The sequence below is a fragment of the Ailuropoda melanoleuca genome, chromosome 2 (assembly GCF_002007445.2).
Source record: "Ailuropoda melanoleuca isolate Jingjing chromosome 2, ASM200744v2, whole genome shotgun sequence".
Taxonomy (NCBI): domain Eukaryota; kingdom Metazoa; phylum Chordata; class Mammalia; order Carnivora; family Ursidae; genus Ailuropoda; species Ailuropoda melanoleuca.
In genome coordinates, this window is record NC_048219.1 from 110,353,266 (window position 1) to 110,369,964 (window position 16,699).

Genomic DNA, 16,699 nt, shown 5'->3' on the forward strand with positions numbered 1-16,699 from the left:
CTGGTCAACCAAGTTGATGTGGGAATCCAGCAAAGGCCCATGCTTTGGCCTCTTTAGCAACAGGAACTAGCAAAACGTAGTGGTCACCACTCATTAATTTAAATAGATACTGAAATTTATCTTTGGAAAAATCCAAAGGACAAAAATAAATACTATGTAATACCATAAATTACTGCAATGGATACTTGGATGGTGAAAGATAAAATTGACAAGACTGGGAGCTCCGCAATGGTCAGATTTTCAGGAAGGATTAATAGTACATTCTGGCAATAAGAGAATAGAAGAAAAGAGTATTGCAGTTATACAAGAATTTAAAATATTGTGGGGCATGTTCTGAAGGAAACAGATCAGCCTAAAAATGTTGGAACAAAGGGAGGTAGTTCTAAGAGAATTGGAGGTACCAGGCTTGAGATCCAAATTAAAGATTAACTCATATTCTTCTCATAGATATTTCAAGTATGGAAAATTTAATTTAATTTAATTTTATTTTTTTAATGATTTTTTATTATGTTAGTCACCATACAGTACATCCCCGGCTTCTGATGTAAAGCTCGATGATTCATTAGTTGCATATAACACCCAGTGCACCATGCAATACGTGCCCTCCTTACCTNGATGTAAAGTTTGATGCTTCATTAGTTGCGTATACACCCAGTGCACCATGCAATACGTGCCCTCCTTACCTACCCATCACCAGTCTATCCCATTCCCCCACCCCCCTCCCCTCTGAGACCCCCAGTATGTTTCTCATAGTCCATAGTCTCTCATGTTTCATTCCCCCTTCTGATTACCCCCCTTTTCTTTATCCCTTTCTTCCCCTACCGATCCTCCTAGTTCTTATGTTCCATAGATGAGAGAAATCATATGATAATTGTCTTTCTCTGCTTGACTTATTTCACTTAGCATTATCTCCTCCAGTGCCGTCCATGTTGCAGCAAATGTTGAGAATTCGTTCTTTCTGATAGCTGAGTAATATTCCATTGTATATATGGACCACAGCTTCTTAATCCAGTCATCTGTTGAAGGGCATCTCGGCTCCTTCCATGATTTGGCTATTGTGGACAATGCAGCTATGAACATTGGGGTGCATATGGCCCTTCTCTTTACTACGTCTGTATCTTTGGGGTAAACACCCAGTAGTGCAATGGCTGGGTCATAGGGTAGTTCAATTTTTAACTTTTTAAGGGACCTCCACACTGTTTTCCAGAGTGGCTGTACCAACTTGCATTCCCACCAACAATGTAGGAGGGATCCCCTTTCTCCACATCCTCTCCAACAATTGTTGTTTCTTGCCTTGTCTATCTTTGCCATTCTAACTGGCGTAAGGTGGTATCTCAGTGTGGTTTTGATTTGAATTTCCCTGATGGCTAATGATTTTGAACATTTTTTCATGTGTCTGTTAGCCATTTGTATGTCTTCATTGGAAAAGTGTCTGTTCATATCTTCTGCCCATTTTTTGATTTGTTTATTTGTTTCTCGTGTATTGAGTTTGAGAAGTTCTTTGTAGATCTTGGATACCAGTCCTTTATCTGTAGTGTCATTTGCAAATATATTCTCCCATTCCCATAGGCTGCCTCTGAGTTTTTTTGACTGGGAAAATTTAATTTTATTTGTAAAAAGAATGCATGCTCTCTATTACTATTAAAACAAACTTACAAAAAATGTATAATCCCGAACATAAAGTCCCTTAAAGTAAGGTGACTATAGATCCTGATTTCCTCTAGACACTACTGTATCATGCTGATAGTTCAGATGTAATTCACAAAAGTGTCCTGCTGTGTGTGTCTGTGTGCATATACATATGAATATGACTTTTGTTTTTATATGTTGTTGTTTTGCAAAAGTGGAATAATAGTATACATGTGGTTCTGAAACTCTTTGTCACTGAATATATATATATTTCTTAGAATATTTTGGGGTTTTTTGTTATTCAAAATAACCTTCTTTTAACCTACTATATGCTATTCATTAATTGTACTTAATCCCCTATTAAAACCATCTGCATTATTTTAATTTTGCATGACTACAGATAATTTTGCCACATATTTTTTTACCCATAACTTCATGCACTTGTTTTAGTGTTTCTGTAGGATAAAATTTTAGAAATGGTATTGTTGGATCCAAGAATATGAACATTAAAATCATAATCACTACTCCAAAGTTTAGGTACATTTTTGAATCTTCAATTTAATAACTCATAAAACTTCAACTTTTTCCCTTAATAATATTTCCATTTTAAACTAAAAGTTTTAATTCTTTAAATTAAGCACAAGATGTAGCATATTTTGTTTTCTCACTTATCTTATGCAATATATATATGTATATTGAGACTGGAGTGATTGACCAAACAAGTACAACATAGAGGTACTGGCTGTCCACACTAAAGCTTGAGACCTTCTGGGAGCCTAGAGACTTCCTCTGGTCCACCTTAAAGCAGTCTCACTTAGCATTTGATAAAATATATCAAACCAATTTATCAAATAGTATAAGTTAGCTGGGTTTCCTTATATATAAAGCTAGAATAACCCGTCAAACTGAACTGTTCCATGTAATATATCCTTAACTTTTAGGACTCTGTGAAGTGAAATTAAAGGGGATAAACGGTCTCACATGTTGAATTACGGCAGCTGGGAAGAAGTAGAATATCCTGCAATTAGTCTATATGGCTGCATTGTTGGGTATGAGAAATGTACCCACCCTGACCCAGAGATACCCTCTCTTGGTTGTCTTCCTGTTATCCTGGTTCTGAAGCTTGTGCCAAGCCATGGAGCCTTGTGACAAAAGGCACACATGTGCAAACTCCTTCGTTTTCTTCTTTCCTTGCAGTCTTGCTCATTTGCCTCCTTCCTTTCTTCTTTGTCTGTTTTCCCTTTATTCGTTCCTATTTTCTACTCATAAACAACTCCCAACTCTTTCCCACATTATCAATACGCACTAATAAAATGGCAAGTACAGGTCTTAAAGAAGACACAGATGACGAACAGGGAGCACTTGCCCTTGAAAAGCCTACAGTTGAGTCAGGAAGACAGACATGAAAACAAAGAATTAGCCAGCCTGATGAGGACCATAATTATGTATCCAATATAATCAACATGATAAAGAAAACTGAGCAAATAATTTTCCTGGGAGGAATCAGGACAGCTCCACAGAGGAGTTGTACTTGTGACATGTCTGGGAGGTCATTCTTTTGGAGTGTGGGAGAGAGTAATTTGGGCACATGGACAGATGGGCCCTGGGCTCTAACTTCATCAAAAACAGGCTATCGCATGGAGGGCAAGTGATAGCATTTCTGCCTTCATTCTCTAACTCACTTAACAGAGATGGTAGCAATGAAGTTATAATACAGTGGTTTTTACTTGTATCTGCATATGTCACTGCTAGCAGAGAAAAAAATAGCCTCTGAAACAAAGTATTTAGCTTTTATTAGTTTCCTTCCTTTGGGAAAATAAAGTCTATCCCTGAAACTAATAATACAGTATAGGTTAATTAAATTGAATTTAAATAAAAAATTAAAAAAAATTTTTTTTCGACTGGGCCTGCAGGGAATGCTGGAATGAGAAACACCTGGGCTGCCCAGTTGCTAAAGGCCCCTCCACCCAGACTTCTCTGTAAGGAGTCTGGCTCACACCACCTATCATGCAAACTCCAATATCTGTGGATGCTTCTCCCTCCCGCTACTTGACCAGAGACCTGGCCAGGTGTGGTAAAACCAGCAGGCTGTGCAGGACAGGGCCATAAAGGAGAGTGACCTAAACCTCTGCAAACTGCAAATCTATAGCCTTCCAGGTCCCTGTAGGTCCCAGGACAGCAAGGGTTTCAAGATGGCAACTGGGACTCCAATCCCACAACTGCCAAGGTCCCAGGCCATAGCAGCCCTCATTGTCAGTTGTTCCTCCTGGAAAGTGTGAGTTGTCTAAAATTTGTCCTAGGAGACCACTGCTGCCTCTTCCTGGAGACTTTCCACTGAAGAGCAGCCTCAGGACATCACTCTCTCTAAAGGTAAAGCCAACAGGATTTCCTCATAGATTGGGCATAGAAGTAAGAGAAACAGAGGCATAGAGGATGATGCTGAGGTTTTCAGGTTGAGTAAGTAGAAGCAGGATAGGATAAAGATGAGGTGAGGACAGCAAATTTAAGGAGGCACTCATTCTCAGGGTCATGCATAAGCAGGGTTGGCACTTGCATGGTACTCTAAATGCCTTAAATTTTTGCCTAAGCAAGTCATTTGTTTCATCCTAGTCCCAGTACTGACTAGATGCATAAACTGAGTGGGGGAGGCTGTGCAGAAGTAGGTTTGGTGAGGGTGGGGTGAATGTCTGAAGTCTGGTTCTAGACATGTTAAGTTTGAGAAAGCTACTGAACATCCAAGAGAAGAAAACAAGTGGTCAGCTGGATCACTGATTCTGTATCTCTGGAAAGAGGTCTAGAGTAAAGTTACACATTAGAGGGTTGTCACAAGACTAGATCAACTCATGAAGGCAGTGAGCATAGATAGATAGGAGAAAATATACAAGGACTGAGCCAGGAAATGGTTTTTTTGTTTGTTTGTTTTTGCTTTTTGTCATAATGAAGAGAAACCAGCAAAGGACCTTGAAAAAGAGGATCCAGGGAGAGAAGGAAAACTAGGACTGTGGAGTCCTGGAAGACAAGAGAAAATGCTTCAAGGGGCAGGGAGTAATCAGTTATGTTTCATGCTGCTGTATCAAGTTAGATTAGGATTGAGACTGCACCATTGGCATCCATTGCACAGGGGTCATTGATGTTGATGAAAAACAGTTTTGGTGGAGAGATAGGAACAGAAGCTTAAACAGAGTACATTGAGCAGAGAGGGAGAGAGCAATAGCATTCAGTAAATATGGACAACTCTTTCAAGGAAAAGGGAGAGGGGGAAGCTGGAGAGGGAGAAGCTGGAGAGGGAGAGAGAAGCTGCAAGGGGAATAAAGGTCCAGAATTTAGGACTCTTCCAGTTTCTCAAACTTGCACCCAAACCTCTCATCTTTGGATTTAACAATGGGTCCTCTGAGTTCCTGATTTTTCAGCAGGCAGGGATTCAAAATAACAGCCACTTTATTTTGATGGGTGAGAAAACTTCTAGAAGAGATTTTTCTACCAAGACACATGTCAAAGGAAATGGCAACATGTGGCAATTCAACTAGGATCAGCAACTTTTTCTCTGAATTTGTTGATTTGGAAATCATTTGTCTGGTTCTGCAACTGAATCATCATTTGCTCTACCAGTCTTTCTACAGTCTTACATGCTGATGCGGGTTAAGAATAATACATTTTACTCTGTCAACTTTTGCTTACCATTGAGGATCTAAAAGTATGTTCAGAGGTAATTTGAACAGACTCTTTCAAGATACTGCATCTTTTAGTAGATCCACAGAACAGTAAATATAACTTGATAATCATGCCAAACATTTCTTTGCATTGTAAAATTGAATTGGCAGCTTTGCATAATAAAGGGCTAAAATTATGAACCACATAAGATTTGTCTGAAACTTGATTGTTCAGGCTCAAAATTCTCTGCTGAATACTCTTATGCTTGCTTTTGTATTTATCCACTTTCATGTGACTGCTTACAGAAGACATTTTATTTTTTATCCATTTTCAGAAAAATAAATTTTAATAAATACGCCAAAGGCATTCCAATGGCATCCATCATATCACATGCATTATATAGATACATATTTTACCATCATAATTGACTACCAGCATTTATGAACTTGATTCTTTGTGGATGCATTAGGAGAAGTATCCCTTTATAGAATGCACTATTTTGTTATCTTTTATTCATTTATCTCACAAAGTGATTATACAATAAGGTGCTTGTTGGTGGAAAATGGGCAATCACCAGGGTAAAGTCATAAGAAAAGCAAGAGTAGAGTGAGAATCATGGGACATTTCCATTTCTTTCTAAGGTGTGGATAAATTTCAGTCTCACGGAAACTCTTGAGAAATAATTCAGCAAGAGTGAGATCATGGAATGTTAGCTTTCCCAAAGTAGAAATTATGAACAGAGTTATAAAATTTCCACTTACAAATTTAATCTTCCACCTTCCAATTTAAATTAGGGACTGAAGAAAGGGCCAAGAGGGACCTCCAAATTAATCTAAGCTCTTCTCATTGTGTAGATCAGAAAACTGAGCAGTGTTATCCTTCAAGTCACCCTAGTGTGGTCTAGAAAATATTGGAATCTAGGTTTCTGTTACTGTTCTGGATAGCCACCTATTACAACATACTTTTATGAAGAAACTAGTATGGACAAGGGATCATTGAAACTTTCTGTGAAGGATACAAAGTTGTGGAATATACTTACTCGTTGCCCTGGAGAACCCTAGTCTATTATTAAAGGATAAAACAGAAGTTTCAATATCTAAAATACAAGATTCAATTTATTAAAAGCCATGAGAGTGATATAAAGGTTTAAGAAGGAAAAGATAAAATGAAGTTTGGACAAAGCAGTGTGAGTTTCTTAAAGGAATAGCACTTCATTTGTGATGTGAAGGTAAGATTTCAATAAAGAGAGATGGGGTAGAGGATGGTAAGCCTGGCAGAGGGGTATCATTAACAAGGACAGGAAAGTACACAGTGATGAAGGAGAACAAGTCATCTAATGCGACTGTATTATAATTTACGTTCACATTATTCTGTCATGTTATTTCCTGCCCATACGTTACGGCCATATTTTCAATGAATATCAGATGAAGTAGCCTTGTCTTAATAGTAACTCACTGAAGTCCCTAAGCAGAAAATAACTTATTGCCATTCTCTGGACTCTGGGAACAAAATCAAGTTGTTCATCCTTTACCAAAGTTTGTAAGGCATTTTGATAAGAAAGAGGAAAAGAAAACTGATATGCCCTAACCACTTGTATCAGTCACTTGTTTTGTTTGCTCTCAAAGCTAGCCTTGCCCCTCTCCTGCTCTGCGTGTGACTTGCAATCTTACCTTTGCAAAGGAAGTTCCTCAGGCTCCCTTTACCAAATGGCTACCCAGTAGGTTCAACTAATGGCGGGGGGAGAGGGACACTGAAATCAGAGGATGAAAGGAAAGGAGAAGTCAGGATATTTCTTCTCAGTCAGTGCTGAGGTAGTAACTCCATAGCAGCCCCATGCCTTTCCGGCATCAGCTCTTGCAGAGCTCTCTCTGCCGTAGTTCCAATCTGGCAGACTCAGCATTTTCTGGGCAGCTCCTTCATGGTTCCATGTCCTGCTGGAAATCTGGTTGTGCCAAAGCCTTCGTTTGGGCCCCAATTTGGGCAGGATAGAGACTTCCAGATAATGCCAACCCCTGGACGCTTCACACCTCCTTGTTTGCCTTTTCAACTCTTCCAACAGAGGAAATTAAAGATACATATATGTAACTGGAATGTTAAAAAATGAAGCTATCTTCAGATATAATTAGAACCAGAGCTTCAAAAGAAGTCATCATGGATTTATCTCTTTCTCTCCACTTCCAGACTCTTCTGTGTTCTCTCTGCATTGTTTTGTTAGGCCAATATGTATTACATATTGTAACTATAATGTAATGTAATATAATATAATATTATATAATTAGATAATATAGCCAGAAAGATGATTATTTGTTGGCATAAGTCTATATCCTTGAGATTTATACTACAAATGAAAAAGAGACTCTCTTTTCCAGGAACTCTATATTAAATCCCCAGGTTTAGTCTGATTGATTTACTAGGGTTCTAAGAAGAATGAAATTCTCTGATTGGTCCTGGCCATGTGAGGTAGAGTGTTATTATTCCCACCGTATCAGAGTGAGCCCCATCAATTTACTGAGTGCAGAGTAGTGCTTACTCAAAAGAAGGGATACTGGACAAACAACAAGCTTCTGATATCAGGAGATGCTGAAAATTCTCCATTTGCACCGCCACATCCATTCTTCATCATTTTCTTTTCTTCTCTTCATCATTTTCTGGCCAGAGTTTGTGTCCAGGAACCTGACTTCTTTGACTTCTATTCCCTGTTTTTTTTTTCTCTTCTGACTTTTGCTGAACGCAGCCGATGGAGCACACTGCCAGGTGATTGATCAGAAGGCAGAAGGAAAGAGCCATAGAAGCATATATTCTACTCCCCACCATGCAGTGATTCTGCAGTGGAAGCATCCCTCACTAACGGCTCTTTACTGGGCAGTCTCCTATTTCTACATTCCCCAGTGTTCTGGTAAGAACTGCCACCCCCCCTGCTTTCACAGGCCTGAGGAATAATAGCTTTTACCAGTGCTAGTCCCTGGGTGCCTCACTACCCCTGGTGGCTTCTTTTAACTCTGTCTACACCCTAAATGAACTCTTCTTTAAACTCTCTTCAATTGCTCTTAAAAAAAACCACACAAACTATTTTTAGAGTGGGTTTAGCAGAATAAAGAGGATGGTACAGAGATTTCCCATACACCCCCTGCTCCCACACATGCATAGCCTCCTCATTATCAACATTCCCACCAGATTCGTACACCTGTTATAATTGACGAAGCTACACTGACACAGCATTATTACCTCAAATCCCCCAGTTCGGTGGGGTTCATTCTTGGTGTTATGTATTTTGTGGGTTTGGACAAATGCATAATGACATATATCCATTATTATGGTATTATACAGTTTTTTTAACTGCCCTAAAATCCTATGTACCTTGCCTACTCATCCCTCACCCCGGCAACTGCTGATTTTTTACTGTCTTCACAGTTTAGCCTTTACCAGAATGTCATATAGCTGGAGTTATAAATATGTAGTCAATTCATACTGGCCTTTTTCACTTAGCAACATGCATTCAAGTTTCCTGCATGTCTTTTCACAGCTTGATAGTTCATTTCTTTTTAACACTGAATAATATTCCATTGTCTGTACTACAGTTTTTCCATTCACCTACTGAAGGACATCTTAGTCACTACCAAGTTTTAGCAATTATGAATAAGCTGCTATAAATACCCATGTGCAGGGTTTTTTTTTTTTTTGTGAAGATTTTATTTATTTGAGAAAGAGAGAGAATGCACAGAGGGATAGAGAGAGGGAGAAACATATTCCCTGCTGAGCAGAGAACCCGATGCAGGGCTTAATCCCAGGACCCTGAGATCATGACCTGAGCCGAAGGTAGACACTTGACTGACTGAGCCACCTAGGCATACCTCCATGTGCAGGTGTTGGGGTAGACATGCATTTTCAACTTTTTTTTTTTTTCCAAATCCCGGGAATGTGGTTGCTGGATTATATGGTAAGAAGATGTTTAGTTTTGTAAGAAACCACTAAACTGTCTTCCAAAGTGGCTGTACCATTTTGCATTTCCGCTAGAAATGAATGAGCTTCTTTGCTCCACATCCTCACCAGCATTTGGCATTGTTAGTGTTCCAGGTTTTGGACACTCTAATTTGTATGCAGTGGTATCTCATTGTTGTTTTAATTTTAATTTCCCTGCTGACATATGATGCGGAACATCTTTTCATATGCACAGTATTTACTATCTGTATATCTTCTCTCGCAAAGTATCGGTTAAGCCTATTTTTTAATCAGGCTATTTATTTTCTTACTGTTGATTTTTAATGTTACTCTTTTTAGCATGCCAAATGTCCCCAGCAGGACTTTGTATTTGCTGGTGAAATGATTATTCCTACTTTATAGCTTACCAAGCCAGAGCTCCAGCATTTTCAGAAACTTCTTGAAAATCATATAGTTATGGGGGGCTGGGATTAAATTTAAGGCTCTGGTTTATCTGTCTTCAAAGTCTGGATTCTGAAATGACAATTTCTCTCCTTCTGACAGATACATAAACACTAAAGGACATATTCCATTGTCATTGTCCTTGTCTGATGATTATACTTTACCAAATATGGTGGACCAGGAGACAGAGCTTTTGTCTCCTACAGTCAGAATGGCTCCTACATTAAAAAGCAAAGGGGAATAAAACAGAGAATTCAACCGCATCCAACACTTAACATTGGTGGATGAATCCAGTTCATTTGTTTTTGTTTGTTTGTTTGTTTGTTGATAATGCATGTATTCAATTTCTCGTAGTCTGTGAGGAAATGGGCCCCTCATAAGTCCACCCAAAGAGTAAGTTTTGCTGTTGTAATCTTCATCCCTGTCTTTGTACCATTCTTAGAATGAATAATATTAATACATGAGAGATTAAGTTCTTGGTCTTATTTTTTGGAAATATGTAGTTTGTTTGGAGGAAAATGGGGGAAAATAACAGTCTAATGGAAACTTGAATGAACTTTAATCCTCTGAGAAGGTCAGCAACAGGAGCAGGATTTATGAGAAGCACCTTCAGTGGTTCTTAGCTATAATTGTAAACAGATTTTTTTAAGTGGCCTAATTACTGTTAATTCTTTATCATAGAACTTGCTTTAGCATCAGATTCATGAAAGTATAATTCGTCAATGTAAGTATTTAACAACTTATTGTTCAGGGCTCATGGGTATAAAAATACAGTGTTTGAAAGGCACAAAAACAAATGTGTAACATATAAAAACAAGACCTGACCCAGAGTGCTAAGGTTCATTTCCTTCTCACTTCATTTCCATTATACCTCCTTACCCAAGCCTAAGAAGTTAAATGGAAAATAATAGCTGGAATAAAGCACAATTAAAGGCATAGGCAGGAAAGACAAATCCTCTGACACATCTGAGATTTGACACATTGGAATCCAATTCAGCAAAGCAAGAAGGAAAAGTAGACCAGACAAGTCCTGCTGAGAGAGAAAGCTCTGTTCTGCAATATCGTTTTATGTGGAGAATCATAGAGGGTCCAACATGCAAGAGAAATGAGCACTGTGGTTTGCAGAAAGAATCCAACACAATGAGACATTTACATGTGGACAAAGCACTGACTTTGAAGGCCAAGGAAGACAGAAGCTTTATTTAATGATAACAAAAGAATACATCCACAATTATTAAAATCCTGTTTCTTAAACATTGATGTGACCCCAAACTGGGGAGGTTTGTTTCCAAAAGCAGATTCACAAAGGGTGATATTTATTTTGAAGAAAGTTGAGAGCAGAGAAGGATAAACAAAGACTCTTTGTGGTCAGAGTCTGCTCTGAGGGGGGACCCTTGTTTCCTGTGCTTCTGGGCAGATATGGTGACACACAGTTGAGGCAGCAATGACCTTCTTGCATTTTCTTCTACAAAATTCCAATTACCCCAGAGCCTTCACAATTGGTGAAGAGAGAAGAGCTTTGTAGTGTGAAACATTCCCATGGTTTGTGTTTATTTGTTCCACTGCAAGGTTGTAGGCTCCTTTCTAACCTGTGAATACCTTAAGGGCAGAAACTGCCTTTACTCATCATTCTTATTTTTGCCTGGACAATCAGTAGGTATTTAATAAAGTCAGTTCTGTTGACCTAATTTTTAAATTTTGGTATCTTTTCTCCCTAGGAAAAAACTTATACACACACACACACACACACACACACACACACACACACACACACACTACTGGGTGCAAAAAATAATAATAATGGTAAGGCAAAGGCAAAAGAATCCATTAACTTGCACTAAAAGTAAAAACAGCTCAAAGTAAAAGATTGAAATATATAGAAGCTACAGGAAAACATAGACCCATAAAGCATATTTCATGTCTTCATATCTCGATCTTTTTTTCTCTATCATGGGGAATGAGGTAGGATTTCTATTGCGCCATGCTTTTTGTTGGCTCCTGGTGGCCATATTTCCTTTTCTAATAAGAAATTCAGCAATTAGCTGTAGATGCCCTTGTCCCTAAGTAGACCTTACGCATCACTGATCCAATAGAAATTAGTTAAAAGGGAAGGAGGTATGGTGGCTGAATAACGGCCTCCCCCCAAAAATTCATGTGTACCCTGAACATCAAAATGTGACCTTATTTGAAAATAGAGTCTTTATAGATATAATTACGATATAAAAGAGAATCTCGAAGTAAAATCATCCTGGATTTAGAGTGGGTCCTAAATCCAATGACTGATGCCCTTGTAAGAAGTGAGAAGAGCACAGAGACACAGGAGAGAAAGCCATGGGCAAACAGAGGCAAAGATCGGAGTTATGCTGCCATGAGCCAAGAAACCCAAGGGAGCACCGGAAACTATAAAAGGCAAGGGAGGATTCTCCCCTACAGCCTCCCAAGGGAGGGTGGCCCTGCTGGCTCCTTTCTGTTTTTCTGACTTTGAACTTCTGACTACGACTGTGAGAGAAGAAAATTCTATTGTTTAATGCCACCTAAAGTCTGTGGTACTTTGCTATACTGCCCTGAGGAAACACATGCAGGGGTTTTATACTTGGCATTGATTTGAGTAGGAAGGCAGATTCCATAGAGAGACAGTTTGGTAAACTGTTCATATTAACACCATATTGAATATACACTCTACAAGTGGGAAATCAGTACTCCCAACAAAAGCAAATACCAAAATTCCGACTGTACTTATGGTAGTCGAGTCAGGGCTTCTTATTCTAAATGATTCCTCTAAAAACTACCATGGCTATAGACCATGGATAACTCCTTGCCTCTTTTAGATGGAGATTTTATAGAAATTATATAAATGTTAATTTAATAATAAAAACTATATTGAAGCGATTCCTAAAAATATATGATCAATCACTTCCTTTAGGCCCTCAATAAAATAATGACATTTATTAACAGCTCTCAGTTTTATAGGATTTCCTCTTGTTACCTCATCACTCTATCAAACTATAGGCTGAGTGAGAAACATTCTGCAGCTTCCCTTTGGGAGACCAGTTTTGAATCTACCTTTGCAGAGAGGTATTTTCAAGGATTTCTGTCTCCAGATTGCTCCTTGTTATTATCCAGGCATAAAAACTATCAGCTGCATTAATTGAGGTCCTGGGACAAATGCTTGGATCATTACTAGAAGGTATGCAGGCTCTTAAACTTCATTTTACAGACATTGTTTATTATTAATGTAATCATTTACACCAGAGGGGAATGAAGATCAAGGAAGTTAAGTGAATTGCTTAGGGTCACACAGATAGTAAATGGCAGAATCAGGAGCTGAAACCAGTACTGTCTAGTCACAGGACTATGTAACATATTGTTTCCTTAAAAACGTATTTAAACCTGTTTGATTACTCCCCTTCTTGAGTCCAGGAGGGGCAGACACCATGTGTCTACTGAAAACAAAACAATTACTGGGTACCTAGTTTTTGCCAGGCACTGTGAGAGTAAACAGTGGTTTATAAGGCAAGCTTGGATAGTATACTGGCTGACTAAAATTTAATAATTCTTTTAACTCATTTACATGGTCTACTGGGATAATAGGAAGTAATTTCCCTACATTTCTGCTCCTCCTATGTTTGAGAAGTAGATTGGCCCTGGGAGATGGGATGGAGTGGAAAGGAAGAAAAATGGCATAGCTTTTATAACTCTACTCAAAGTCAAAGACATGGGCATACCTTTTTAGTGCAACCCCTGTAAATGACTTGTGCTTCTGGGCTCCCTCATTTTAGTCATTTTTAGTAGGAAAACAAACCCATACTGCAATAAAATATGACTAAGCAAATAATCTAAAATTCTACAACGAAACCCCAAAATCTGACAGCAGGAAGCCACAATTAGTAATACATCTTTGCCCACCACCATTGTCTTTCACTAATTTTTAAAACTGTGATAAAATACACATAAAATTGGGGAAAGGAGTTAAGATGGTGGAAGAGTAGGGGACCCTAACTTCATCTGGTCCCTGAAATTCAGCTAGATAGTTATCAAATCATTCTGAACACCTGTGAAATCAAGTGGAGATCTGAGAAAAGAAATGCTGCAACTCTACAAATAGAAAAGTGACCCCTTTTTGGAAGGTAAGAGGTGCGGAGACTTGAAACCAGGGCCATATACTGGAGGATACAGTGGAGGGGAGGGAGCCTGCTTAAGGAGGCTACTGCAAAGTATTATAATCAGCAGAGCACAAAATTAGAACTTTTAGAAGTCTGCTGCAGGGGGTGGAGGGATGGGGTAACTGGTGATGGAGATTAAGGAGGACATGTGATGTAATGAACACTGGGTATTATATAACACTGATGAATCACAGGCCTGTACCTCTGAAACCAATAATACATTACATATTAATTAATTGAATTTAAATTTAAAAAGTTAAAAAGAAGAAGAAGAAGAAGAAGTCTGCTACAGTGAGGGACATCCCTGGCTTAAAGGAGCTGAGGTGGTGGGATCCTAGGTGGGTCGGTGTGGTCTCAGGATCCCCGAGGTCACAAGAAGAATTGGGGTGCCTGAGTGTGGGAGAGTTCCCAGATATTGGATCAAGGAAGCTGGCCGAAAATAGCGAGTCCAGGTGGTTCCTTTCAGCTCTGTGTTGCCATAAACTGTAAACCACTGCACAGTCATGCAACTGCTCCCCGGCAGGGGCCCAGCAAAAGGCAGAAGCTTGGTGAGACCCCACCTCCATCCCCCAGGAGGAACAGCGTGGGTCCACTGCAGGAGTCTGTAGAATTTGGAGTCTTGAAACTCAGTTGTGTGCCTGAGATAAAAAAAAGCTCAGTCACAGGCTGGGTGAACACAGAGTTTGGATGGAAACCAGAGAGACAAGAGTGACTGACTGTTTTTCTGTGAGGGCTCATTGAAGGGGAGGTGTGAACTTTCAGCTCTGGGAGTAGAGAGCAGGGTGCCACCATTTTTATCCCACCCATTGGTGCTGAAAGCCTTCAGGCAGCAAAATCATGGTACATAGTGCAATCCAGAGCCACTTACACTGAGCCTGGCCCCTGGCAAGGGAGGCGCATTTCCACAAGTGCAAAGGCACCTGAGAATCAGTGCAATAGGCCCTTTCCCCAGAAGACCAGCAGGAACAACTGGCTAGCACCAAGTTTACTGATCACAGAGAACTGCAAAACTTCAGTTCTTGGGCGAAACAGTATATAGCGTTCGTAGGTTTATTTATTCTTTAGCCTATCAATTTTATTTTTTCAGCTGTTTTCTTATTTCTTCAATTATTTTTTATTCTTTTTAAATTTTAACTATATATGCTTTATATATATATCTATATATATAATATATATTATTTTTGGTTTCCTTTCATTTTATTTTATTTTTGTATACATATAAGTTTTTCTTTCTTTCCTATTTTGGGATCTAGTTTCTTTCAATAAGCAGACCAAAATACACCCAGGATCTAGTTTTTTGTTTTGTTCTGCTTTGTTTCTTGTTTGATTTTTTTAAAATTTTGTTTGTGTTTTTTTCTGTTTTGTTTGTTTTCTTCTGTTGTTGCTGTTGTTGTCTTTTCACTTTCTTTCTTCTTTTTCTCTTTTGGACAAAATGATAAAATGGAAAAATTCACCCCAAAAGAAAGAGCAGTAGGTAATACTCACTGCCAGGGACTTAATCAATATGGATATAAGTAAGAAGTCTGAACTAGAATTTAAAACAACGTTTATAAAAATACTAGCAGTTATTGAAAAAAAGCATAAGGAATCCCTTACTGTAGAAATAAGAACTAAAATCTAGTCAGGCCGAAATTAAAAACAAGATGCAGATGCACTGGGTGTTATACACAACTAATGAAGCATCGAACTTTACATCGGAATCTGGGGATGTACTGTATGGTGACTAACATAATATAATAAAAAATCATTAAAAAAATAAAATAAAAAAATAAAAACAAGAAGCAGTCCCAAACAGAGGCTCTAAAAGTGAGGATAAATGAAGAGTCAATGATATAGAAGATAAAATGATGGAGAATAAGGAAGCTGAATAGAAAAGAAAGACAACTACTGTATCACAAAGGGAGACTCTGAGAACTCAACAATTCCATAAAGCAAAATAATATCTGGACAATAGGGGCCCCAGAAGATGAAGAGAGGAAGAGAGGAGCAGAAGACTTATTTGAATAAATTATAGCTGAGAATTTCCCTAATCTGGGGAAGGAAATGGGTAGTCAAGTCCAGGAAGCACAGAGAACCCCTGCAAAATAAATAACAATGGGTCAACACCTCAACATATAATAGTGAAGTTTGCAAACTTCAAAGATAAAGAGAAAATCTTGAAAGCAGCTTGAAGCAAAAGGTTCTTAACCTGCAAGGGTAGACACATAAGGCTGGCAGTAGACCTGTCCCCAGAGACCCGGCAGGCCAGAAAGGACTGGCATGACATATTCAATGTGCTAAATGGGAAAAATATGCATCCAAGAATATTTTATTCAGCAAGGCTGTCATTCGGAATAGAAGGAGAGGTCAAGAGTTTCTAGAACAAACAGAAACTAAACAAATTTGTGAATACTAAACCAGCCCTGCAAGAAATATTAAAGGGGATCCTTTGAGTGTAAAGAGAGCCCCAAAATAACAGACCAGAAAGGTACAGAAACAATCTACAGAAACAGTGATTTTACAGGTAATACAATGGCACTAAATTCATATCTTTCAGTAATTACTCTGAATGTAAATGGACTAAATTCTCCAATCAAGACTAAGGTATCAGAATGGATAAAACAAACAAACGAACAAACAAACAAAAAGCCCCAAAACCCATGATATGCTGTTTACAAGAGACTCATTTTCAACTCAAGGACACCTTCAATTGAAAGTGAGGGGGTGGAGGGGCGCCTGGGTGGCACAGCGGTTAAGCGTCTGCCTTCGGCTCAGGGCGTGATCCCGGCGTTGTGGGATCGAGCCCCACATCAGGCTCTTCTGCTATGAGCCTGCTTCTTCCTCTCCCACTCCCCCTGCTTGTGTTCCCTCTCTCGCTGGCTGTCTCTATCTCTGTC